The following is a 27,179-nucleotide window of genomic DNA, read 5'->3' as shown; positions in this document are numbered from 1 at the left end:
AAAGATGTCAGTAACATCCTATATAATAAAAGAGGGATATGCTAATTAGCCAAGATATGCTAATTAGTCACAGCCAGTATGCAAATTGACCATCACTCCAACACCCAAGATGGCCTCCCTCATGTGGTCAAAGAAGACTGCCCCCATGTGGCCACAAATATCATCCAAGTATTATACATGCTCCAACAAGTTTTTAAATTTTTATTATTAATTTTAAGACTAATTTTAAGAGCAGTTTAAGATTGACAGCAAAATTGAGCAGATGTAGAGATTCCCCAAATATGCTCTATTGCTACAGAAGCACAGCTGCCCCCATTATCAACACCCCTTCATAGAGTGGTACATTTGTTATAATTAATGAACCTACATTGACACATCCTACTAACCTAACATCCATAGTTTACAGTATAGTTCACTCTTAGTGTTGTACAGCCTATGGGTTAGGGCAAATGAACATTGACATGTATCCATTCTTAGGGTGTCATGCAGACTAGATTTACTGCCTTAAAAATCCTCTGTGAATGTTGTCCCCTTAAGCATATTGTAACAAGAATAAAAGTGAAACAACTATTCTACTCCCTTTGATTATATATGTTCCTGACTGTGCATCTTATATTCTTTCAGGATATCACTTAGTGACTCTTCACAGCTAGTCTTTCTTATTAGGACTAAACAATAAGACTTTCCCTCAGCCTTAGCCAGTGGCTATGTGAGAATTAAGTAATAAAATGCAAACAACATAAGTCACTAATGGATGTTTTAAAAATCTGATTGTTCTCTCATTGAAATCATTACTTGAAAATCATGTTTCTTTTTGATCATTATGAACCAAAACTGGCTGCCACTATCATTTCTATATGATCCACAGCTATCCTATATAATAAAAGCCTAATACGCTGTGTCCGGCCATTTGTTCCACTGTTTGACCAGTCACTATGACATGCACTGACCACCAGAGGGCAGATGCTCCAACCGGTAGGGACTGGGGGAGATGGCCGGATTGGCCCTGATCAGGACTGGGCAAGAGAGGCCGGTGCAGTCCCTCCCCAGACAGCCAACCTCCTGCAGTTCCTCCCTGGCCAGCTGGCCCCAATCAGCCCCATCTGGACTGGGCAAGACGGGCCAGACATGCCCTAGATGAATCCATGCACCGAGCTGGTTTCAGCCCGATCCCTGCAGGCTGGGCCAAGGGACCAGGCAGCTAGTGTAATATAAATAGGAAATTTAAAAATATTTCCCAAGTAAAGGAGAGGAATTTCCTGGTTTGGATATCTCAACTTGACTTAAGATTAAAATGGTAAATAGAAAGTTGGTCATTTGGCAAGTAAGCAAAAGAGCATATGATAAAATGATACTTTAATAAGCAGATGTGCAATGTTAATATAGAGGTTATATCATTATATCAAATTCCATTGTTGCAATGGACATATGTTTATTGTAATAAACTATCATCAAATTTTTCAACAGACACATCTACATTTTTTTAGTGTAGCTTTTTCTTCCAAGTTGTCAAATATTGAATGTGACTGTGAATTTATTTGGCCAGAAAGGGAAGAGGATGAGAGGAGAAACTGGGAGTCAAAAGTGATTTATTTTAAGAATAATTCATGTTTGTCCTGTAAATAATCCATCAATTTGCCAAGTCAGCACACTTAATGTATTTACTTAGTTAAGATTGCATGTTTTGCTTATATTCACGTGAAAAGAGAGATCTGGAGTCCAAAAGAATTCAGATTATATTGCTTTTTAAAGTAAATTCAACAACGTGGAAAGGAACTTGGGACTAGATAAACCCCAGTATAGCTTGATAAAGAACACCTATATCTGACTAATCTAATTTAACAAAGTTCAAGATTGATATATATGAAAGATTTAGGAAAAGACAAATCATTTAAAGTATATTGATTTTAAAAAGATATTTTGTTACACAAGATGATATGCCAATATAATATATACTAATTAATGAGGAAAACCTGGCTTAGATATCATATACCCACGAGGCCAGTGGTTCTCAACCTTGGCTGCACATTAGAATCACCTGGGAATCTTTTTAAAATCCTGATTTCTGGGCCTCATCCTCCAGAAATTCTGTATTTTTGTTACTAATGTTGTGGCCTCACCCTAAAACAAAGAAACAGAATTTCCGGATGATGAGGCCCAGAAATCAGGATTTTAAAAGGATTCCCAGGTGACTCTAATGTGCAGCCAAAGTTGAGAACCACTGCACTAAGCCCATGGTCGGCAAACCACAGCTCGAGAGCCACATGCAGCTCTTTGGCCCCTTGAGTGTGGCTCTTCCACAAAATACCATGTGCGGGTGCACACGTACAGTGGCCCATAAGCAGAAGTCGGTATTTTGTGGAAGAGCCACACTCAAGGAGCCAAAGAGCCGCATGTGCCTCGCGAGCAGCGGTTTGCCGAGCCGCAGTTTGCTGACCACTGCAGTAGGCTAATATATAATTGGCTGACTAATAATGTTCACAGATTTTCCTCATCTTTGCTCAGAGATTGAAAAGATAACAGGATTTCATAGAAGCTGATGTTGAAATCTTGGTTGTATTTATATCGTTTATTCATAATCTAGAGCATATCTTCAAACAATCCCAGAATTCTCTATAACTGGATAAATTGGGCTTAATAATGATAATGAGATTTAATAGAGAAAAATTCAAGGGAAAGATTTCACTTAAATGGAAAAACTACAAAGATACATTAGAGAGAATAATTGGTAATACACCTAAACGAATTCAAGGTCATCTTTTCTTTGAATTTTTATTATACTTATTGCCTGAAATATCTATTCTTTTATTATAGTTATGTTGCATTAATCAAGAAACTTTTCATGTACTTATCATTGAAGCCTTTAAAAATATTTCAACTCCATTGTAGCAGAAATCATTTTTACTATCTTATATTTTACATTATATTAATTTCAAAGAGACAAAATAATGTTCCTCTGATTATGTTGGGAGGATAGTTGTTAGTATGAAAGATGTGCTCAAGGTACTGAAAAAAATATAAAATAAATAGTTGATATTACAAAAATAAAGGAACATGTTCAACACAATCTCATTTGCAAAAAAGAGAGAGAACCAAGATAAAAATTACAATAAAGGGATACACAGAGAAAGAGTAGCTAATAAAATGTCTGAGAAATTATAGTTAAGGAGGTAAAAAGAAAACTAAAGTCAAGGGTTTTATGAGTCAAGGATAGAGAATGTATAATGAGACCACCATTGCATAAGAGAATAATGAGCAGTCATCAATTAAGTTCCTGAAACAGCTGAAAACTTGGTTAGAACAAATATAGTGCTAGGCACATAGGAAGTTCTAGAACTGGTTTTGAACTCTTAGCCTCAGTGTCAAATGTTCTTTGACAAGAAGAAAGTGGAGGTCATTAATGTTAAAAATATAAAATAATTAATATAAATCCTTCAAAACAAATTTCAAAGAAAATGTTTGCAGATCACACCTCAATAAAACTAGGGGATGTGTATGTGTGTGTGTGTGTGTGTGTGCACGCGTGTGTTTGCCTGTGTATAAAACAATTATATACATCAAATATATGAAGAATTTAAAATATTCTATAAATATAACAAATACAAAGAACCTTTGGACAATGGAAACAAATCTGTTATTAGAAGGTTACAAAACAATTACCAGCCCCATCAAAACTAAGGCGTGACCATTACCAGGATGGAGGCAAATGCAACATTGAGTTGAAAACAAAGGAACTAAGTAAGCATTGAATTTAAAAAGCTTGAAAACAAAAATAAAACAAACCTAGTGAAAGAAGCTGAAAGACAAGGCAGAAATTAATACACGTGAAACTAGAAAAATTAAATTAGAATTAATTTAAGTATATAATTAAGAGGTGAACTTTTGAAATATAACAGTAAAATAGACACATTTTCTAAATAATCTAATCCAATAAAAAATAAAGACTGTTATTTGGAAACCCAGGAACAGGTGAGATTTTGAAAAATTACAGTGCTAAGGTGTAATTCTCTGAACACATAACAAAACCAATGAGGAACATTTTTTCTAGAAAAGTTGAGACTGTCAAATTGACTTAATAAAGGAACAAAATCTAAATATGCCAATAACCAATTGAAATACTCATAAAAAAAAAAAACAAGCTAGTCTCTGAAAAGGCATGAAGCTCACATAGTTTTAGCAAAAAATTCTTCCAAACCCTGAGAAGGAGCTGATATTCTTGTGTTGTTTAAATTGTTAAAAGGCCTGGAAGAAATGGAAAGTGTCACAATTCATGTTATCAAATTATGTTGCTAGTCTCTAGCTACATGCCCCTACTCAGCCCTAAGCATTTATGGTAGAAATCAGTTAGTTGCCTTAAATGATTCTCTTCCTCTTTTGCAAAAGCGCCACTGAAGAGATTCTTCCAGGTGGAGATCAGTTTTTACTGAGAGGGAAGAAAAGAAGAAATTCCTCAGACTGGTGAGAAAGGAGAGATTTATAATTCCCTAAAACCTCAGGGGCCTGCACTCTGCTCTGGCATCATCTAAGAAGCAGTAAAACCTCCGAGAGAAATGGCAGCTTGGGGATCTAGGACAGACCAATAGGTGGCTTGGGAGCAACTGAGGAGCAGAGATGACTGATGACAAGGGTTTCCTCCAATGCCTGGGTGCTTTGTAAGACCAGAGAAACTGTACTGCCTGAGTCTACTAGGAAAGAGACCCGAAAATAACTGACACTGAATTTCCTGCCAACCCAGGGGCACATGGACTTGAAGTTGGAATTAAATTGATTTAAAAGTAGTAAAAACGGTGATGCTTCTTTGTTTGTGCATCAAGATCATACCCTCCACATATAGATTGTTTAAAATCTTAAATACCGCCGAAACCGGTTTGGCTCAGTGGATAGAGAGTCGGCCTGCGGACTGAAGGGTCCCAGGTTCGATTCTGGTCAAGGGCATGTGCCTGGGTTGCGGGCACATCCCCGGTGGGGGATGTGCAGGAGGCGGCTGATCGATGTTTCTCTCTCATCGATGTTTCTGACTCTCTATCTCTCTCCCTTCCTCTCTGTAAAATATCAATAAAAATATTTAAAAAAAAATTTTAAAAAAAAATCTTAAATACATTCCAAGTTAATTAAATCCAGGAGACTGCAAAAAAAAAAAAATCAAGCAGGCTTAATTCTACAAATATAATAATGGCTTTTTCAAAAGTCTATTTGTATAATTGATCAAGTTAATAGCCAAATGTTAAAATTATGATTGTATTTCTAGCTGCTGAAAAAGAATTTGAAAATTTCAGCATTCCTGAGTTTTAAAAAATTTTGATTAAACAAAAAGCTCCAATGAAATTTGTTTAAAAAGGGGCACATGCCTCTCTTATGATACATTCTTTCACACAGTATTATTTTATTTTCATAACAATTCTACCCTGAATTTTGGACATAAAAACTTTACCCTGAAAGATTAAAAAACAGAACGAAGATCATACAGATTTAATGATGAAGTTAGTATGGAGGTAGTCTATTTCTTTGCAGACTTACTATGCCATGAAATTACATTGTCAAGCCTGCTGGTGTGGCTTGGTGGTTGAGCATGGACCCATGAACCAGAAGGTCACGGTTCAATCCAGGTGCAGGCCCCAGTGTGGGGGGCGTGCAGTAGACAGCCAATCAATGATTCTCTCTCATCATTGATGTTTCCATCTCTCTCTCCCTCTCTCTCTCTGAAGTCAATAAAAATATATAGTTCTTAAAAATTACATGGTCAAAATAATAATAAATGAAAAAGTGAAGAATTAATCTAAATACCGGACTCTGGATCCAATGCTTCCATTACTGGAGTTGGGTCTGTCTCTCTCTCTAATTTACACACTCTTCCACTACAACCTTGCCTCCGGACTCAGCTTTCCCAGATATCAACATTGTGCTTACAACCTATGACAGACTCCATGAACCTGTTTTGCATGAATGAATGAACATTTTGAGTTGAATCTGTGTGTGTGTGTGTGTGTGTGTGTGTGTGTGTGTGTAGGGTGGGTGGGGGAGTGGGGGGGAAGGGCAGTGATATTGAAATGTTTAACTTACAGGACATTGTATCAGTTGATCAGAACAGGCACCAGCCAGAAACAACCATCACGATTTTATCCGTGTGTCCTGGTAGTCACCAGGCCTAGCCAGACCCTAATTTTCTCCTCTCCCATGAAAATGCCATTGGAGTCCCAGCTGCATCTGACCTAGTGGTGGGTGCCAGACGCGCCCCATTTCTTCCGTGGAACGCCCCCTCCACCCCAACCCTGAAACAGCAGCTGGCTCACCACCATGGATTCATATGTGTTCAACAAAGTCTGTATCTTGAGACTTAGAATTTGTCGTGAGAGGCAAACAAATACTAAGGGAATTAGTGTCTCTTTAAGTAGTTGGGCGTTTAAGTAATCCTCCTAAACTCGCTGGGCAGTATTTTCCAGGTTTTCTGGACATGCACAGGGAAACCGTGTAAAGAGGAAAACCTCGAAGCTAAACTGCGGAGGGATGGAGACGACGGGCAGCCTTGGTTTCTCATCTCAACTCTTGCTCGCTAGCTCTGTTCCTGCAGCAGCAGGCAGGGTGCCACCCGGGGAGAGAACCCACGGCGCATGGTGAACATTAATAAACAGAAACCTCATTTAAAGCGGAGGATGGAGGAGAGACCTCTCACTCACCTGTCACTCAGCGCGGGAAACTGCCCCGGCATCTCCCACAGGAAGTGGTATTTCTTTATTGCAACTGCAGGAGGAAGAAGAGCGTCCTCCTGGCCCAGTAACAGCCCAGCCAATGGGAGGCTGCCATAGTTCAGCCAATGAAAGGCCACCATACTTCTGTTCCTCCAATGGACTTTTTGTTTACAAAAGCCCCGCCATAAAAAGAGATTTTTGTCTCTCCTAAGTTTACCTTTTGCTAGGTTGCTGCAATTTTTTGTTGATCCCTGATCGACCCATTTTGTCCAGCTGTCTATCGGGTTACCCTATGTCGGTATATATTAAGGAATTTATTAGAGATTATTTGCTCACCTAATGATGGATGCTGGCTAAGGAGTCAACACGTGGGGGCCTGGACATCTAACAGGCGAGAGCCCCAAGTTCCCCGGGGAAAACCGTCGGGTAGAGGAGACCACAGCAGAGTGGAACCCCATGAGAAGAGCTGGAACTCCACAGGGGAGCACTGAAGCCTGTGTCCATGCTTGTTGCTTCTGACTTTGCAGTGAGTACCTTGCGCAAGCTGGACCCTTCTTCAAGTTGTTGAACCTGTGTCCGACACACATAAGCCCCAGAAATAAGACGATTTGAAAGATTCAGGAGTGAAGGAGGTAAGTCAGCCGATTGGCAACAGCTGATGTGTCCTACAAAACAGCTGCTACCTTCCTTCCTCGCTCCAGCTCTGGAGAGAATCTTCTTTATCTCTGAGCCTAATGAAATGTACCGTTAAAGGGGATTCTGGGAAACAATTCAGCCCAGCCAGGTGGACCCATTACAAAGCTGTTAATTACATTGTGGCACTAACACAGATGAGTCCTTGTTGCTTGTAACAACAAATCCCAACTTATGCAGCAGGGAAATGGAAACTGGGAACTGAAATATAGTAGGAAAGAAGATATATGGGGCCCCAGAATCAGATCACAAATGATAATACACGAATAATAAAATGTTTTATAGTTTAATTTGCAACAAAATATATTCAAATGATTCTACAATCCTAAAAATTACCAGAGGGCAGAATTAACCTGGTGGGCTTGTATTGTATTTTCTAAATCGTTTGGAAAACAGGGCAGATATCCATTTGTTGGAGAGGGTGATAAATGGAAGGTTGGCGGTATCCTTTATTTTAAATACAATAGTTGAAGTAGGTGACTTTTCAAGATTCTTTCCACCTACGTCATTGTATTGTAAACCAAAATTGTTCAATTGCACTTATTCCCCTGGCTTTAATTAGCTTTTTCATATTAAGACTCTTTTGGTCTAACATAACATACCCATGACTTGTTGGCTGGTGCAAGTGTTTTCCATGAAATGCCACAGGAAATAAAAAAAAACTTTCAAGAATAACTGCTTCCAAAATTTGACTTGGAACAGATATGCAATACCTCCACTGCTTATGGAAAGCATACATGATCTGACTCTAAAAAAAAGCTTCTTGATTTCGGTAAAATGACTCAAGGTTAAACTTTAAAACTGAATAAAAGCTGAGCTTATCAAACTTCTCCCAATTGGCCTAGACAGCCCTTGTACTGGACCAGGTTTAAGCCAAGGGAGGATGTCTTTGTTTGATACAGTTTGCCTGTATTTTCTGAGATATTCTTCCCCCACCTCTCAACTCCCAGTTCATACCCAACCACAGATCACATTAATTGCTACTAATTATACACTATAAAAAGATACCATTTGGACGAACACATTCATACAGCCTTGCTCTGTCCTTAATTTGGTCTTCTCAGGAGAATGCATTCATTGTGTGTGTGTGTGTGTGTGTGTGTGTGTGTGTGTGTTTAAAAGCAAGAAAGGGAATATAATACATAGAAACTAATTTTATTTGTGGATTTGTCACCCTTTTAATTATATTATGTCCATTGGGAAAATACAGATAGAAATAAATAATTAAAAGCACCAAAAATTGAGCAATCATAGTTCAGTGTCTATCTTTTCACATATCCATATATTTTACATGATACTGACTAGTATGTATATAGATATATATTAATGATATATGAATATTTATGTATAATTTATATGCAAATATGTATGTAAATTATATGTATATGTATCCCCAAAATGTATACACATATTTTGAATAATTATAAAGGCAGTGTTTATTAAAATACATTTCATTTTCAAAATTGAGCTATCCATTAAAGTGTGTATGCTTGTTGGGGGGACACCCTGTTTATGTAATTTCATGCATCATATCAGTCAAGCTGTTTGGAATATGGAGCATGCAGATCATTTCAGTGCCCTTTTTTGGGTTTTGGAAAAGGAAGTTGAATACTTCTCTCCCTCTCCCTCAACCACACTCTTTGAAGACATGTGGGTTGGTGAAATTCCACAATGTTTTATGGGCCTAAGTTCCAGAGGCTTGTGAATTCACTAGGCATTTTGTGGAACCTGTAGGACTTGGTGGTTTCTCAGTGCTGGAGAAATGAAACCTCTCTCTGGCTCCTGCCTTTTCTTTTCTGATAATTCTCTGCCTTCTGAATTTATTACAAAATAAAAAATGCGCATAGGTGCCACATGTGCCCAGTCTAAGTAGGCCTGAGATGGGTGCCTGGGACCATATTTGCCTACACATTGGCACAACCCCCCCAAACCAACTTGGGACCTTATGGACTTTAACCCAAAGCTTTCCTAATTTACTTTATCTTGTTCTGCAAAGATGGAGTGCAATGGTAGTTTTTAAACATGTAAACTAATACACATATCTTTAAAATTTTTAATTTTACTATGATTTTTAATTCTCACCTGGGGATATTTTTTCCATTGATTTCTAGAGAGGGTGGAAGGAAGGGAGGAGGAGGAGGAGAGAGAAATAGAAATATCAGTGTGAGAGAGACACATTGGTCAGGGCTGGGGAACTGGCAATTGGGGTACATGCCCTTGACCAGGGATCTGTGACCCACATCTTCTTTAAGTACTCTGTCTGCTCTTCGAGGCAGAGGATCACTTCGGTGCCCCAGCCAAGAAGCTCGCTGTGGTGAGGTTGTACAGTGAAGAAACTCCCAGCAGAGTCTTCCAGGCATACTGCTCATCTTCACTGTGCTTTGTGATTGCCACCACTTTCTCTGCCACTAGGTAGGCAGAATAAAAGCCATCACCAAATTGTCCAATCATGGAGATGTCCGAACCAGCCTGAAGACCCGCCATAGCTACTTTTGTACCAGACTTGGCAATGGCTCCCAGAGTATTTATGAGATGAGCTTTGGTCAAGCCAATGCCTGTGTCCACCAGAGTCAAGGTGCATGCCTGGGGGTTTGAGATGATGTCAGTTTTCAGCTATTTTTCACTGTCTAACTTGGATGGGTCTGTCAGGCTCTCATAATATATCTTATCCAAGGCATTAGAAGTATTACTGATCAATTCCTTAAGGAATATTGCCTTGTTGGAATAGAAGATATTGATGATGAGAGATATGAGTTGGCCACTTCTGCCTGGAAGGCAAAAGTCCCCACCTCCTCCTCTCCATGATGTACTTCCTCAGGCAGCTTGGAGGTGAAGACATGCAAGTACTAGGGAGCAGGGTGGGCAGGGACTGTGTTTTGCTCACACACTACAAGAAGAGTACACGAGGGTAACTCAGAGCAGCTTAAACAAATCTTAACTATGTCTCTGAACTTAAAGTCACATAAGTCTCACTTGAACCCCAAATAATTCTGACTAATGAAATCCTACTTCTATTGCCTTGTAATCGACTTCTGGCTATTTATACAGCCTGGCTGTTTTCTTTTTCCTATCTTTTGATCCTAGTGCTTTATCTTTTGTCTCCAAAGGAATAAAAACATTACTTACTTTTATTCTATTAGTGGATGCCTATTTGTTTAAGACTTTGAACACCTAATTCTCTTGCAATGTAATTATCCATTTTAGAATGAATCATTGATTCTGCCTCATGGGATGAGCAATTTGTATGCTGTATTTTTTTTCCTTCACATCCCACAACTCTCACATTTTGCAGAATAATTTTGAGTTTTATAATCAGATGATTAGTATTAATTAAATTGCTACATTATGCATCTAACATCTGTTTATATCCATTTTAGCAATTGTTTGGAAATCAACTCTCAAATTTTACTGTTCCTATGGCCACATGTTTTAATCATATCTCAGTCATTATATTTTTTCAGTTCTCAGGTGGCCTGAGTATTTCCTAAATAATATTTTTTTAGAAAAGATATTTAGGTTCTTTATATCATGAGTCCTTAGAAGCATATGAATAGTGTCTCCCCTTTTGTAAGTCATATTGGTTAGGATCATATTTGGTTATATTTAATAACAAAAAAACCCACCCAAATGAAAAATGGCTTAAAATATATTAAAATTTATTTCTCATATAAGAGAAGTCTGAGCATAGGATGTCCAGACTTCACCTGATAGAGTCATGAATGTTGTTGGTGACCCAGTTTTATGCGTTTCCTCGCTGCAGCAGTTATCATATTCATGATCTCAGCTGGTTGCTCCAGTGCCAGTCATCATATCCACTTTCTAAGCAGGAGAATGAATGAAAAAAGAGATGGGAAATGATGTTGTACTTCCATTTCTAGGAAAATTTACACACTGTCGGTCACATTTCACTGGATCAACAAGAAGAAAATAGTCACAATTGCAAGGAAAAAAATTATAATATGTTTGACTAAAATTGAAGGAAAGAATGAACATTAGAAGTCACATACAAGTTCTGCTCACACATTTGAGCAATACCTTTAATGAACATATAGAATTCGTGGGTTATAAATATTCTTTCTAAAATCTCTGTCAATATCTCTCCATTGTCTACCTTTTTAAAAAAGAAAAGAAATTATCCAAATTTTCTCTTTTGTAGGTAATATTTTTCTTGTGCTTCTTCACAATGGATGCTTGTTTAATTTGTTCTTTTTCTTTGAAATTATTTTTAAAAATATGACATATGTTTATATACATATTTTTTATTAACTTATTTGGTATTCAGTGGTCCTTTTAATGTTAAAATTACAATCTTTATTTCCTCACAGAAAAGTTTTCTTTTTCTATTCTTTTTTTTGTTTTGTTTTGTTTTTGTTTCTCTTTCATTTGTTCTGATTTTATTTTCTGGAATTTTGTATTATTAATATATTGTCTTTCTTAGAGTTCTAGCCTCAGTAAGATTTTTTTTTCTCCCTTATCTTTTTTAGTTACTTCTGAGAGAATTTCTTTAGCTTATTTCCTAAGTCCCTACTTGAGATTGTCACTTGTAATATATTTCATTTGTCTGAGGTTTGCTTTGTAAAATTTAGTAATGATGTTTTCCCCAGGAATATGAGTTCCTAATCTCATATTGCTCCATGTTGGTATATACAATGTTTCTCCAATTATCCGGTAAATAAAAAAAGGAAGAAATTTGGGTTTCTTTCCTCTTTTATGAAGTCCATTTCACAGGATTGCATTTGTACTGATTCTTCTGCACTACCTTCTGTTAGCCTACTGAGTCCTTTCACACACCTGGTGATTTTGCTCTGCATGCTCTTAAACAAGAGGTCTGTGCTTGCCTAGTAATATAACTTGTGGTTTATTTTTCGGGGGTTATGCTTAAGTTTTCATCCCCTGCAAAAAAGGAGGAGGATGCTTATATTTTCTGTGGGTTGATTGTGGTAGACTGGGGATCCAGATGGCCACAAGGCACAGGGAAGGATGTGTTTTTGCTTGTCTAGCAGGTCCTGTCCAGCCACTAAAGCAGGTGACTGATTCCTGGCCCACTCCAGCCTGTAAGGTAGCCAAGAATTAGTTGTGAAATGCGTTTTCAAATGGGAAGGTAAAAGTTACTAGGAAGCTAAGCCTTGAAGAAAATTCTTTACTATTGCAGTTGGTGGCGGTTGCTTCTCCGTGTTTGTTGTATGTCAAGAGAGGTTTAAAGGAATCTGCTGTGACTAGTCACTTGAGTACAAAGAGCTCTGACATAGTATTCACCTCCATATCATCTAGCTAGCTAACTCTCACCTTCATTCCTTATTATTCCAAGCTTAGGTTGTTATTTTCTGGGTCTTGTGATGAGAAAAGCTACCCACCTACCTAATAGACAGACCTCTCCTGTGCCTCCATCTGCTTGATACTTGTCAACAATTTTTCAAAGAGCCTCAACCTTTGATGGAAACCCTATGCTTCCAAGTCATGATAAATATATTCTTATTTTTAGACTCCTGTGTAATGATATTTAGTAAGAAGAAGGGAATGCATGAGCCCAAATAACCATTTTGAATCTTAAAATGTGAATTTGTAGCCACACCATTGTATAAAGGCCAATTTTCCAAACCACAAATATGACTTATAATGTTTCTACTGATCACAGTATGTGCTAATGTAGGATAAAATATCTTAATTATTTTGAGAGAAATAAACTTGTTTTAGTTTTTAATGTTGGTAAACCTTATGCACATATGAGTTTTTTGAAGCTGAAATTATGTTAACTTTATCTAAAAACCAGGTTTAGTACAATTTAGGAAGGACTAAATTGATAAAAAGGATATACCTCAAGTATTTCAGGGTGTTTTTTTTACTACAGAATTGTGTACTTGATATTTTTCCAGAGTGTATAAAAATTGTCAACTAAATCAAACTCTAAAAATGCCAGTGGTCTCCCAGACTCAAAGGCCTGTGGAGCAAAGTTTTATCTTTAATTAAATATTGGTAATACCTACTTGACAGATTAAAAGCCATTTTTATCTGGTTAACTTGATTAACTATATAATAATATGTTTTTAAGAAAAAATATTAAGCCCATGCACACAATCTTCCATAACTGTAACATGCCCTCACAGAGGTGCATCCCACCTGCTGTCTTCGCTTATAGTCAGTGGGAGCTGCTGAAATCGCCAAATCTGGCCACCAGAATCCCAGATGCAGTCACTGGGTGAATCCATCTGGTACTAGTGAGCGATAAAGGACAGGATTCTTTCATTTCAAACTTTCAGAAAGTTAAAAATTATTTTTTAAAAAGATTCATTGTGAAGAACTTTACCCACATTAAACACACACACACACACAGACACACACACACAGACACACACACACACACACACACACCCTCATCAATGAAGTTTGCTAAATTATTAACCTAAAGTAAAAATAAACATGAAAGGTTGTGCTATACAATGGTAATTACAATGCCTTTCTCCAAACATAGGTAATACTGATAGTGATAGTGATGGTGATGATGATGGTGGTGGTGGTAGTAATAATGATAATGATGATGATGATGATGATGATGATGATAGAAGTTATTATGGCCTCTGTGTTGAATTTTCTTTTCCATTCAGCATCCATTCACCCCATGCCTTTTAACAGCTCTGGATTTTTTGTTTTAACATCCCTACCCTATTGTGCTTGGGCATCCCTGCCTTAAAATTAGTCCACTCCCTAGTCCCAGGTATAATAGGTTGTATAATCCAAAAGCCAGGTCACAGGACCAATTTCTGGTCCTATGATTTTTGTAGGGGTGCAGCCATAAGGTGGTGAAATTACAGAGAATGTAGGGGTTCTTCCAGAGCTACTAGGAGAGGGTGACTCCCTTTTAATGAATCCAGGATTGCTGAAGCTACAGAAGTATTTGGATGCTGCCTTGAGGAAGAAGTTCACATGAGGATGGATTCAGAAAGAAGGCAGTAGAGCCAAGAGATTAAGATAGAGAAAAGAACTTTAAGTGACTTTGAGGAGTTAAAGCAGCTAGGGGCAGTTAGGAGCTGGACGGAGGGGTGGGAGGGGAGAGGTGAGGAATGTAGAAGGGAGGTGCAACTGAAGCCTGCCAGTGTGAGCAGAAACCAGTTCCTCAGCCCCACCCTGGACTGTGTAAAATCCCAAGAACAAAGGGCCATGATCCAGGGCTGAATACACAGGATGAGGAAAATGAGCTGGAACCCTGAAGTTTAACATGTATGGATGTTGTTAGAGCCGATTTTTTTTAAACGAACCAATGGGAAGTGAATAGGGCACGTAGTAACCCCTAAACAAAGGAACTGCCCCCGTAACTGGGTTGGGTCCCCTCCCCAGATCCTGTCAGAGGTATACATTTATAAGTAGGAAGACTTATGGGACTGCTATACATTTATACATAGGAAGACTTATGGGAAAGCTCCTATATCAGGGAGCTTTTGTGTAATGAAACTTTGCTTTTGCTCATCTCTTTGTGAACTCATTCTTTGCTTTCATGAGACAACAAACTCTAACCCAAACGGAAATTTTGATATCATCTTCATTTAAACTCTGAACCAAGTCTTTCCTGAAGCCATTCCTACTCCTGGACTTCTCAGGCCATTCTTCCCAGTCAGCTCACACTCTTTCTCCCTTGCCCACTCCTCTGTAGCAATAAATTTGTTTTGAAGAGGCCACTCTAATTCTTACTCAGGACATTGCATTTTCTGTTTCCTCTGCCTAAAATGCAACCTCCGCCACCCCCTCTCCCACCTCCAACCCCCCCGCCCCCTCCCCCATACACACAAAGCTATTCTCCTTACTCCCTCCTGCACTTTCTTCAAATCTCTGCTCAAATACCATTCCTAAGAAAAACCCACCTGATTCTTTTCTAAAGAAGCACATCTGGCCATTTGCCAGCTTTCACCTGCCAAAGTTTCCTCACTGAACAGCATCTGCCATTTTATAATATAGCCTTTGTTGTTGTTGTTGTTATTGTTGTTTGGTGTGTGTGTGTGTTTGGGGGGGGGGGAGACTTCTCTGCTCTCCCATTAAGGTATCAGTGTCACTTGGGCAGTAGGTTTGTCTGCTTTTTCACTGTTGCATTCCAGCATCAAGAATCTTGCCTATTGTATAGTGAGTACTGTTGTATAGAAGAGATATTGATATATCTCAAGATGGTCTCAGAGGGAAAGGGGGGTGCTATTCATTGTTATTGCAGGATTACAACAGGAATAAATCAGAACTGTCTCAGAAAAAATCTGGATGTATGTTCACACTAGGTATACGTCAATGGCAAATAGTTTGCTACTAACTTAAAAAGTATAGTAATCTTCTGAGTAAACTATGGGTATAGTTTTCAGAAGACCCAGAATTGTCATTCTGCCTCATTCGTAAACAGAAACATAGTACATTTCTGAAGCACACCGGCAATTCCTATAAACAGAGCTTTCATAGATAGGCAATTATTAGTTGAATGAAGGAATACATAAATGTATTAATAAATCCCTATGGTGTTATTTTAGCTTAATCCTGGAGTAAATATTCTCTCACAGCTAAAAGTATTGTAACTGTTAGACTATTCTGTTAGTGTTTTAGGATATAGAAAGCTTATATGGTTAAATAAAAAGTAAATGGAGGAAGAGATAGACAAGTAGGTTCTGCTTGACTGGAGCTCTTAAAGGCTAGTCTCTAGTGCTTTCCAAATCACTGAGCTTAGCCAGGAGAGCTTAAACATATTACCCTATGATGTTTCTGTTTCCTTTATCTAATGGATAATAAAATAATTTCATAGAACTCTCATTATTTTGCACTTAGTGAAGGAAACTAATAGCTAATGGACTTTCGCCCAGCACAGATCCTGTCACAGGTATACATTTATAAGTAGGAACACTTAATGGACTGCTATACTTTTTAAGTTGGTAGCAAACTATATGCAGCAGATGTATACCTAGTGTGAACATACACCCAGATTTTTTTCTGAGACAGTTCTGATTTATTCTTCTTGTAGTCCTACAACAACAATGAATAGCACCCCCTATTCCTCTCAGAACATCTTGAGATATATCAATATTTCTATCTATTCCCCTTCCTAGGGTTAGTCCATTGTAATCGTCTGAGTAAACTATTGGTACAGTTTTCAGAACACCTGGAAGTGTCATTCTGCCTCATTCATAAACAGAAACATAGTACATTTCTGAAGCACACTGGCACTTCCTATAGACAGAGCTTTCATAGATAGGCAAGTGCGTAAACAAACAATGACAGTGCACATGAAAAGGACTAGGGAGGAAGAGGCAGCTAAATCTCCAACCTTTTCACTTATTTCCATTTCCACAGCTGCGATTCTTTTCCAAACCACCATCACCTTTTATTGGACCATCTCTATGAACTCCTAAGTAGGCCATCGGTTTCTCTTTTCTCCTCCTTCTATCTGTTAGCAGCCAATGTGAGCATTCAAGACACAAACTGGATCTTATCCTCCCATCACGAGGATTACCCTAGTAAATAAGTGTCTAAACCAGGTGCTCTACAAAACAGAGCCTAAGGCAGTGATGGCGAACCTTTTGAGCTCAGCATGTCAGCATTTTGAAAAACGCTAACTTAACTCTGGTGCCGTGTCACATATAGAAATTTTTTGATATTTGCAACCATAGAAAAACAAAGACTTATATTTTTGATATTTATTTTATATATTTAAATGCCATTAAATAAAGAAAAATCAACCAAAAAAATGAGTTCTCGTGTCACCTCTGACATGCGTGTCATAGGTTCGCGATCACTGAACTAAGGCAAAGCCTTTGCGCTAAGACTCTATTGAGGGGCTCAATTCCAGGATGGCTGGAGTGAGGGAAAGGGGAGTGAAGCAGGAAAGGAGATAGGAAATGGGAGGCATTTGGCCAATACCAGTCTCTGTGTGGCTGTGCAGGTATTTTTTAGATAAGGTTACCATTTCAATTAGTTCACTTTGAGTAAAGTAGATTATCTTCCACAGTGTGCAAGGGCCTCATCCAATCAGGCGAAGGTTTGTGAGAGAAGTCAAAACTCTCTCTCCTGAGAAAGGAGGATTGAAGGATTTCTGCCTCCACAAGGCCTTTGGACTGGGGAATGCAACATCACCTCATGCCTGGGCCTCCAGCCTGCTAGCATGCCCTGCAAGTTTCAGACTTCTCAGCCTCTACAGTCACGCCTGAGCCAATTCTTTAATATCTCTCTCTCTCTCTCTCTCTCTCTCTCACACACACACACACACACACACACACACACACACACACACACCCTATTGGTTCTCATTCTCTGGAGAACTCTGGAAAAAACAACTGGGCAAAGGCTCTGAGACCACCAGAGAGAACAGATTGTTCAAGGTTCTGAGAAAAGGTCACTGCAGTAGAGTGAAGGTCAAGGGTATGAGTTGAGCCTGGAAAGGAAGGCAGGAGCCAGATATTCAGGACCTAAGGCAGCAGATTTTCATCATTATTTGGAGTGCAATGAAAAGCTATTGAATTGTTTCAAGTAGGCTGGATTGGAGACACTGAAGTTTAAAACCTGGAGACCTGGTCCTAGCTGGTTTGGCTCCGTGGCTAGAGCCTTAACCTGCGGACCAAAAGGTCCCAAGTGCAATTCCGGTCAAGGGCATGTACCTTGGTTGCAGGTTCCTCCTCAGCCCAGGCCCATGGTAAGGGCTCATGCAGGAGGCAACCAATCGATGCATTTCTCTCACATCAATGTTTCTGTCTTTTTCTCTTCCACTCTCCCTAAAAATCAATGGAAAAATATCCTCGGGTGAGTATTAACAACAGAAAATAATAATAATCGTCTTACCTAATAATAGACAAACATGTAAATTGACCATCCCTCCACTACATTCACCAGCCAATCAGGAGAGTATGCAAATTAACCCAACAAAGATGGCAGTTAATTTGCATACATAGGCAAGAAGTGGTGGAGCGAGACTGAAGGCTCTGGCTGGAGCAGTGAAGACTGAAGGCTCTGGCCAGACCAGCGAAGGCATGGGTCCCGAGTGCTGGAGGAAAATCGGTGCTGGCAGCTAGGGGAAGGGAAAGCCTATTGAATGAATTCTTCATCCAACAGGCCTCTAGTAATAATAATAAAATGAAATCTGGAGACCTGTGTAATATTATAGGTGATAAATCATGTATCCTGAACTGGGCTAAGGCCAAAGGAGAGGGAGAAAGGAGTCAGGTAGCATTTCCTTAGCTTTCCCTATTGTGTTTACACTGTAGGTGCAACTCTGCTAGGAAGTTTCCTGAATTCTGGGGTAAAGATTTTCTCTTCCAACCTGCATCTGTAGCCCTGGAAAAGGTTTTTATTCATAAAGCCAACTTCTTACAGGCCAGAGAGGTAAGTTAATTTTAAATTCATGTTCCAAAGTCTTCTTTGTTTTTGTTAGTTTATTTGTTTTAGACTCTGAAAAGTTTAACATTTTACTCAAAAGTTTTCAGACATCTTACAGGAACTCTTCCTCTGGATGAGCCCTGAAATCAGTGTAAAAGTGATATTAGTATACTCCTGAGTCGTTTCTCTTTTCCCCTTGACTTGGTGTGCTAAAGTATAAGTTGCAAGTTCCAGTAAAAAAAAAAAAAAAAAAAAAAAAACTTGCAATTAATGCTCAAGTAGATATAATTACCAGTAAAATTAGACAAGAGCCAACTTTTAATTTTCTAGGTATATGGATCTTATGCTGAGAAATTCACCAGTGCTTAAAGGAGTCTTCAAATCTTTTCTGTAGCCCATTATATTTTTCTAGTATTCTCATTTTCTCCCATAACTCACAGTATTTCATATCTTTAGCACCTCTCCTTCCCACCCAACTCTTGAAAAATTTCAAGTATGGTTTTTTTCTCTCATACTTGATGGTAAAAACAGAAGCATTCAGAAAGGAAGTCCTTCCAGTGATCATCTAAATCCTCCCTGGTCTTCCCCCCACCAACTTCCCTTCTTCCTCTGATTTCAATGAAGAAAATGTTCCTTCATATTTCAAAGATCAGTCCCTCCAATGGTCAAGTTTCAATCAATTATCCTATTGTCTTCTCCAAGATTTTAATTCCTTGGTTATTTCTCTACTACTACTAATTCCTCCTCCTCCTCCTTTTCTTCTTCTCCTTCTCCTTCTCCTTCTCCTTCTCCTCCTCCACCTCCACCTCCAACTCCTCCTCTTCTTCCTCCTCCTTATTCTTCTCCTTATTCTTCTCCTTCCTCTTCTCTCTTCTTCTTCTTCTTCTTCTTCTTCTTCTTCTTCTTCTTCTTCTTCTTCTTCCTCCTCCTCCTCCTCCTCCTCCTCCTCCTCCTCCTCCTCCTCCTCCTCCTCCTCCTCTTCCTTCTCCTCTCTCTCCTGGATTATCTATCAGCATAAACACAATGTAATTCCCATTTAGAATGAAAGAGAAGGAGGAAGAGACACTGCTCCTGTTTCATTTCTTCTTCCAGCCACCACCTCTCCTCTCTTCTTTCCTTCGTCAAATGGTAATATTCCTGGCAATTATGGCAGAGTCCCTCTGTTCCTGGGATAGTAACTAACTTCATTCATCTTTGACCCAGTCATCAAATATTTACTTTTGGAGATGCGACTATATTTTCAGATCATAGTAATTAAGGCTGCCTTACAGTCTTAAAATGGTAACAACCTCTGTGGCAAGGTATATGGTCTGTCCACTTCTGGAAGCCCACTAGCCCACAGATATTAAACACAGTCTCCAATAACAGATCCCTCTGTAATAAATAGTGTAGATTCCAGCTGCCTTATTCACTGTCCCATTTCCGAAAGGTGAGGGAGAGGAATGATAACTTTGCTTCTCTTGAAGATTCCCAAATGCCTGAAAGATACCCATTATCACCAAGTCTTATGAAAGATGTTTCAGGCAGGGACTTTCCTACACATATAAATAATACTGTTTGATTTACCAGGCTCTTAGAATTATCTTACTTCCCCAAAGTATCATGCCATCCAGCTCTAAAATCCTATATAATAAAAGGGTAATATGCAAATTGACTCTAAAGGCAGAACAACCAGGAAAGACTGGTCGCTATGACACACACACTAACCACCAGGGGGCAGATGCTCAATGCAGGAGCTGTCCCCTGGTGGTCAGTGTGCTTCCACAGGGGGAGCGCCACTCAGCTAGAGGCTGGCTCATGGCTGGCCAGTGCAGTGGTGGTGGTGGGAGCCTCTCCTGACTCTGTGGCAGCGCTAAGGATGTCCAACTAATGGCTTGTTAGTTGGACATCCCCCAAGGGCTCCTGGGCTGCCAGAGGGATGTCTGACTGCCAGCTTAGGCCCAATCCCCAAGGGAGCAGGCCTAAGCTTTCAGACATCCCCCAAGGGATCCCAGACTGCAGAGGGCACAGGCCTGGTTGAGTGATAGCCCTGAGTGCACAAATTTTCATGCACCAGGCCTCTAGTCTATATAATAATTCCTATCTTAGTTAATACTTTGATCTGATTTTATTAAAATGTGAAATCATGCCAATGTCTTTAGCTATTAATGTATTATAATATTTACATCTTTAGTTAGCAGATATTATTTTCATTTTAATTTTGGTCCTGATGACAGAGCTAAAGATAGACTCATTGCCTTTGAGTTACTAGTTATGTGGGTAAAAGACAATTATGTATTAGCAGTTAATGAAAAGTAAACAGCGTAGGACAGCAATTTTCAACTTGTGTGCTGCCAGAATTTTTAAAAGATGCAATACCTGACCATGGAGTCAAGGACACTGACTTCTTTTCTCTTCAATTATCAAATAAAAAAAACCTACAACAGTCAATACAACAATAGCTATCAGTGTGAATCAATAAGAAATTATACCTATATTTTTCTCAGATTGGGAAAAATATATTTTTAGGTGTGCTGAAGAATTTTAATCATTAGTTTATGTATCCCATTAGATGAAAGTGGTTGAAAATCACAGGCATAGGCAATAGTTAATGATGAGGTAACCAGCTAAGGGCAGAAATGTTCCTAAATTGGCTTGGGAAGGTCTCACAAAGTAAGATTACATGTGAGCTGAGATGGAGTTTTTAAGTGAAAATATTAAAGGAAACATGATAATACCTTAGTTTCAATTATTTTATTAGGTTGAGAGATCCAGGTGAAATGATATTCAGTACAAGTAATTTGGGGGGAAGGAGATAAATAACATGGTCAAGAGAACAAGGAATCCCCAAAGAATACACCTCAGGAGATAGCAGTCATCTATTACGGATTAAGCTCACACCATATGCATTAAATGATCTTTACTGCCTGCAGTTTTGGTGCTCTTACTGTCACTTGCATGTTTGGTAGAGGAGGTAGATTTGGGCTCCATTTGAGGGAGTGTTTCCCACGTTTCTAATAAAAGAAGGTGATGGAACCAGGATGGGAATTGACACAATCAGACTTCACCCCTACGGTCTTGTCAGTGACCCTATGGTATCTCCAGCAGCAGCCAGTGGACCCCCTGGGTGGAGTTCCCAAAGGAGGAAAGAAAGTGCAGAAAGCACTGCAGGGTAGTGAGGTTCAGAGAAAGATAAAGCGAGAATGAGCCCAGCCCAGCTGCGTGGCTCAGTGCTTGAGCATCAACCTCTGAACCAGGAGGCCAAGGTTTGATTCTGGTCAGGGCACTTGTGTGGGTTGCAGGCTCAATCCCCAGTGTGGGGCATGCAGGAGGGAGCCGATCAATGATTCTCTCTCAATATTGATGTTTCTCTCTCTCTCTTCCTTTCCCTTCTACTCTGAAATCAATTAAAAAAAAATGTTTTTATGTGTTGTTGTTTTTTTAAAGAGACAGAATGAGCTGAATCTGGCAGTCAAATCCACCAGCATTGCTTTGAGGGGCTGGGGCAGCACCGGAAACTCAATGATTTACCTTCCCAGGACACACCTGAGGCGATGTGGCTTCAGGAGAGGCTGGCAGCCAAGGGCAGGCTAGCCAGCATTCCTGAGAACCATGGGATTAGGGGGCCCGCCAATTTTCCATCAACTCCCGTCTCTAGATAAAACAAAAACCGTCTTACTGAATATTAGAGAAAAGTCCACGAGAGGAACTCCTTTAAAATATCTGGGATTTCAACAGCATCTTCCTATTGATAAATTTCAGCTGTTTTTCCAAGTTAAAATTCAATTCTCACCCTTTAACATTTTCCTTAAGGCTTTAAAGTATGTTTGAAAAACAGTATTAATGCAATATTAATATGGGGAAATTGCTCCTTTTGGGGTTAAATAGATTTTGTTTGGATCATTTTATTGTCTTGTCAGTAAAACATTAAAACCTTGATGCTATATTTACTTTAAAATAATCTAAACTTTCAGTTTTGGTACTCTGTAATCTGAATAGGGAATTTTGATTTATGACTTAATTTGGAATAAGTTGAAGGGAAGGGACATATTAAAAAAGAGTAAACATCATCCCATATCTTCACTGAATTTTTAAGTTCTTATTTAAAATGATATAAGTAATTTTTCCTTTTTAATGACAGTTTAGTGTTAATTTTTCTGATCTTCTCAAACGTAGTTAGTTCGGAAATCCCCTTGATCATAGCTATGACTAATTTATTTTTAATTGGATACAGATATTGCTTAACTTCCTCTAAATGTGGCAGTTTTCTACCATTCAATGCAGCAGTCTTCTTGTGAGAAAAAAATATTTATTCCAAAGTGAAAACAGGTTTCTCGGTGGGTGTTCTAATGTATTTGTCACTTGCCTGTTCTTGATTATTTTGGCATTGAATGTATCTATTTGACTTCATAGAAGATTTTGAAACAGTTATTGTACTTTAGTGTTCTTTCTCAACATCTTCAAGTTAAACTTTAGAATTTTGCTTTCTGCACCTACTAATATAAGGAAACAGCATCACGTTCAATCGGAAATATGTAATTAGATTGTGACTATATTTATGCTGGTTACTAGCTTATATATGGAAATATAATGAAGCTAGGCTCTGAAGGGACCATTTAAATTGTGAATGAGTATGTAGATTGTATATTAATATTCCCATTTTTAAAATGACGTAATTCTGCCTCAGACAGGTTAAGTGATATGTCTAAGGCAAGCATGTCAAACTCAAAGGCTAACATGGGCCAAATAAACGAGGCATGTGGCCCGTGGGCCACGAGTTTGACATGCTTGGTCTAAGGTCACACAATTAGGGATAAATAAAACCTGCTGTCTGGGCCCACCACTCATGCTCATTCAATTAGCAAAATGGCTCCTTAAAATTTTGTTATTTGGGTGCCTGAAATTCAAAATATCCCAAATCGAACATGTGACTTTTCATCCTTCGGGTTAGATGTCTCTTAGTTACAAACCAAGAACCTGAGTCATCCATACTGCTCCCTCTTCCTCAACCACCCCCCAATCATTTATTCCACGTTCTGGCAATTTTATTTCCAAGATGTCTCCAATCCATTCACTTCTCTTCATCTCTGTCACCACAATCCTAATGCAAGTTCCCATTATCTTTCTCCTGAGTGAGATTATTAAAATAGCTAACTTGTCTACTGTCAGCCAGTCAGGCATCTCTGCACTGCAATATCACATTAAATCTGATAATGTGGCCAGATGCTCGCAACTTCCAAAATTGTCCTGTGAGGCTCCTTATCAGCTGTCCTCCATCAATCTCTTCAGCCTCACCTTGCTCTCTTTGCACTAGACTCACTGAGCTTCTATCTCTATTTGTACTTATCCTGATTCCACTCAGTACATGGCCTGGGTTTTTAATATTCTCTCCTTTTTGACCAAGTTAATATGAACTCATTCTTTGGCTTTCCTCTTAAATGGCACTTCCCATGGCATCCCCCTGACATACCTAACTAGGTTCAATCCCTATTCTAAGCTCTCATGGCACCATTTACTTTTTTCTTGAAGTACTCAACACCATTATCCCCTTTAATTCTCAAAATAACTCCATGGAGGTGGCTTCAGTATGTTTATGTTCTATCATTGAGGGAACTGAAGACTAAAGAGGCTAAAAACATTGTTCAGGATTCGAGGGATAATAAACAACAGAATCTGTGCTCTTGATGCTATAGCTGCCTCTACCTATTTGCCAAACGGATGGGTGGACAGACAGCTGAGTGGGCAAACGCATTAACATCAGCAGTTGGTTTTGTGTATTTGAAAAAAGAAAGAGGAGGAAGAAAGGCCATGTGGTGGTTCTCAACCTTCCTAATGCGGCGACCCTTTAATACAGTTCCTCATGTTGTGGTGACCTGCTGGGGTCCAACCCCAGCGGGTCCAGGGGTCCCCAAAGGTGTGGACGGAGTCGGCGAAGAAGGAATGACACGGAGACAGCGTTCAGTTGATCAGCAGCCTAGCCAGGATCTCCAGCCAGGATCTCCAGCGAAGTTCTGGTCTGGATCTCCAGCGAAGTTCTGGTTAGGATCTCCAGCCAGGTTCTGTGTCCATGTTCTCTTGCTAGGTTCTCCAGGTTCTCCAGCCAGGTTCTGTAGCCATGTTCCCTCACTAGGTTATCCAGCCAGGTTCTGTCACCAGGTTCTAGTCAGGTTCTCTTGCCATGTTCTATAGTCAGGTTCAGTCCAGGATCTTTTGCCATGTTCTCTCGCTAGGTTCTGTCTCTGGGTTCTGTTGCCAGTTTCTGTCCAGGATCTTTTGCCATGTTCTCTCCAGCGAAGTTCTTCTGTCTCTAGGTTCTGTGTAGGTTCTGTCTTCTAAGTTCTGTCTCTTTCTGTCTTGTTACATCTGTATTTATACCAGTTGATTCAATCCTATCAATCTCTATTACAAAGGTTAGGGCGTTTCTTATCTCCATTCCAGGGAGTAAAGATTATGTAGCTTAAGCATGATTGTTCATAGTTAAAGTGATTAATTACCAGCCTGGCACTTAGTTGAGGGGTTTTATTCCCTCCCTAACTTCAGGGGAAAATCCCTACCTGGGGAAACAACCTTTCTCAGAGAGGAGACCTTGGTTAAAACACATAGTGCCAAGAAGGTGAGCAAACATTTTAAGAACAGTATGCCATATATGCCAGGTCCTTTGAAACAGCAAGGATGGACCAGTTCCTGGCAGTGACCCCCAACCATAAAATTATTTTTGTTGCTACTTCATAACTGTAATGTTGCTACTGTTATGAATTGTAATGTAAATATCTGCTATGCAGGATGGATTTAGGCGATCCCTGTGAAAGGGTCGTTCGACCCCCAAAGGGGTCGCGACCCACAGGTTGAGAACCGCTGATCTATAGGTTGACAGTGGCAATCAACTGTTTTGATCATAGGTGAGATTAATGGAAAAAGATCTGAAGAGTGCCTCTGCAAGACAGTGAGGAAGCAACAGGTGCTGGCTGATTTACCAAGGTTGGGACTGAAAGAGAAGTTGACAGCAATTCTAAGAGTATGACCTATGGGATTGGGAGAGTAATGCTGAGAGTATTTTGAAAATGCCGTGAGACCCCTCAATTTCAAAGATTGTGTCAGTTATGTTCTTCAAATGAGTTTTGCAAAACTTTCTCACATCATCGCTTTGCATGACTAGAATTACTTATTCTAATTTGTAAATCCCTCTGAAACGTATCATTTTCATATCTTATTATTGGGCCGATACACAGTGTTGTATGGCTCTCTTGAGTAGACCTCATCTGTGCTCTTTTATATCAGCTAGCTATTTATTGATCATTGAGAGTTCAGCAATTTCATTTTATTACTGATTTCTGCTCGAAACAAAAGTCAACATTACTAATTATGCAGAATACAAATTTGGAAGGCAATTGCTCTGAGGTTAAACTTGCCTCTCCATTCCCCATTATTAGCAGTTTTATAATGCTTTTGACAGTAACTATTTTTTTTCTGGAAATTTTCTTTTAGTCAACACATTTTCAAAGCATCATTTTGCCTTTTGGGAGATTTCACTAAGACAAACAGCATGTTTAAATAATAATAATATAAATTATATACAATATAAAAATAGAGCCTCTAAGAAACAATCATGACAAAGTAAAACATTTCAGAGTCTATAAAGCCTGTTCTTAGAGCTTTATTTATAAGTACACAGGTGTTCTGTAAGAAACAAGAGTGACTCTGTAGATTACATCCATGAAATGGTTTAACTTGAGCACTGGGTATAGCCTCAGAAGCTCATCTACCCTTGCATCACACAGAATGGAACAGTATGAGTTTGTTTTTCTCTCTTTTTTTCTCCTTTTAAACATAGCTATGTCAATGTAAACTTATATGACTGATGATTTCTTAAATGAGCTTTTATACCTAGGCTGTCCTGGCTCTATTCTATGGAAATTCTTTAAAAAAAAAAACACAAAAAAACTTTTTTATTGATTGTTGAGAGGGAGGGGGAGAAAACATCTACTTGTTGATCCACTTATTTATGTATTCATTGGTTGATTCTTATATGTGCCCTGACCAGGGATCAAACCCACAACCTTGATGTATGGAGACAATGCTCTAACCAACTGAGATACCTGGCCAGTGCCTTTATGGAAATTATTGAGAGGAAAATTATCTTGAAAAAGAAGTCTTAGAAAAAAATATTCTTGTAACAGACTTGTTTATTTGGTTTTTGTTGTTCTTGTTTGGGTTGATGGGGAGTGATAGAAAAAAAAAGAATAAATCCATGATACTATAAAAATAAGTTAATAATGAATAGAATTATTCTTTTACTTAAAAGAATAAATCTGTGCTACTGTAAATAAATACAAATTAATGATGAAGGCAACTAAAAGCTATGCAACCTTGAAAATATTACTTGATTCTTTTTTACCACTTCTCCATGTGTAGAATGAGAGTAAAAGTAATACCAACTGCATGGAGTTTTCCCATGGGCTAAATTGATTGTAAAGAAGTTGGAAGAGTTCCTGG

The sequence above is a fragment of the Myotis daubentonii genome, chromosome 1 (genome assembly GCF_963259705.1).
Source record: "Myotis daubentonii chromosome 1, mMyoDau2.1, whole genome shotgun sequence".
Taxonomy (NCBI): Eukaryota; Metazoa; Chordata; class Mammalia; order Chiroptera; family Vespertilionidae; genus Myotis; species Myotis daubentonii.
The sequence above is the reverse complement of the archived record's forward strand: the minus strand, read 5'-3'. Positions refer to the sequence as shown.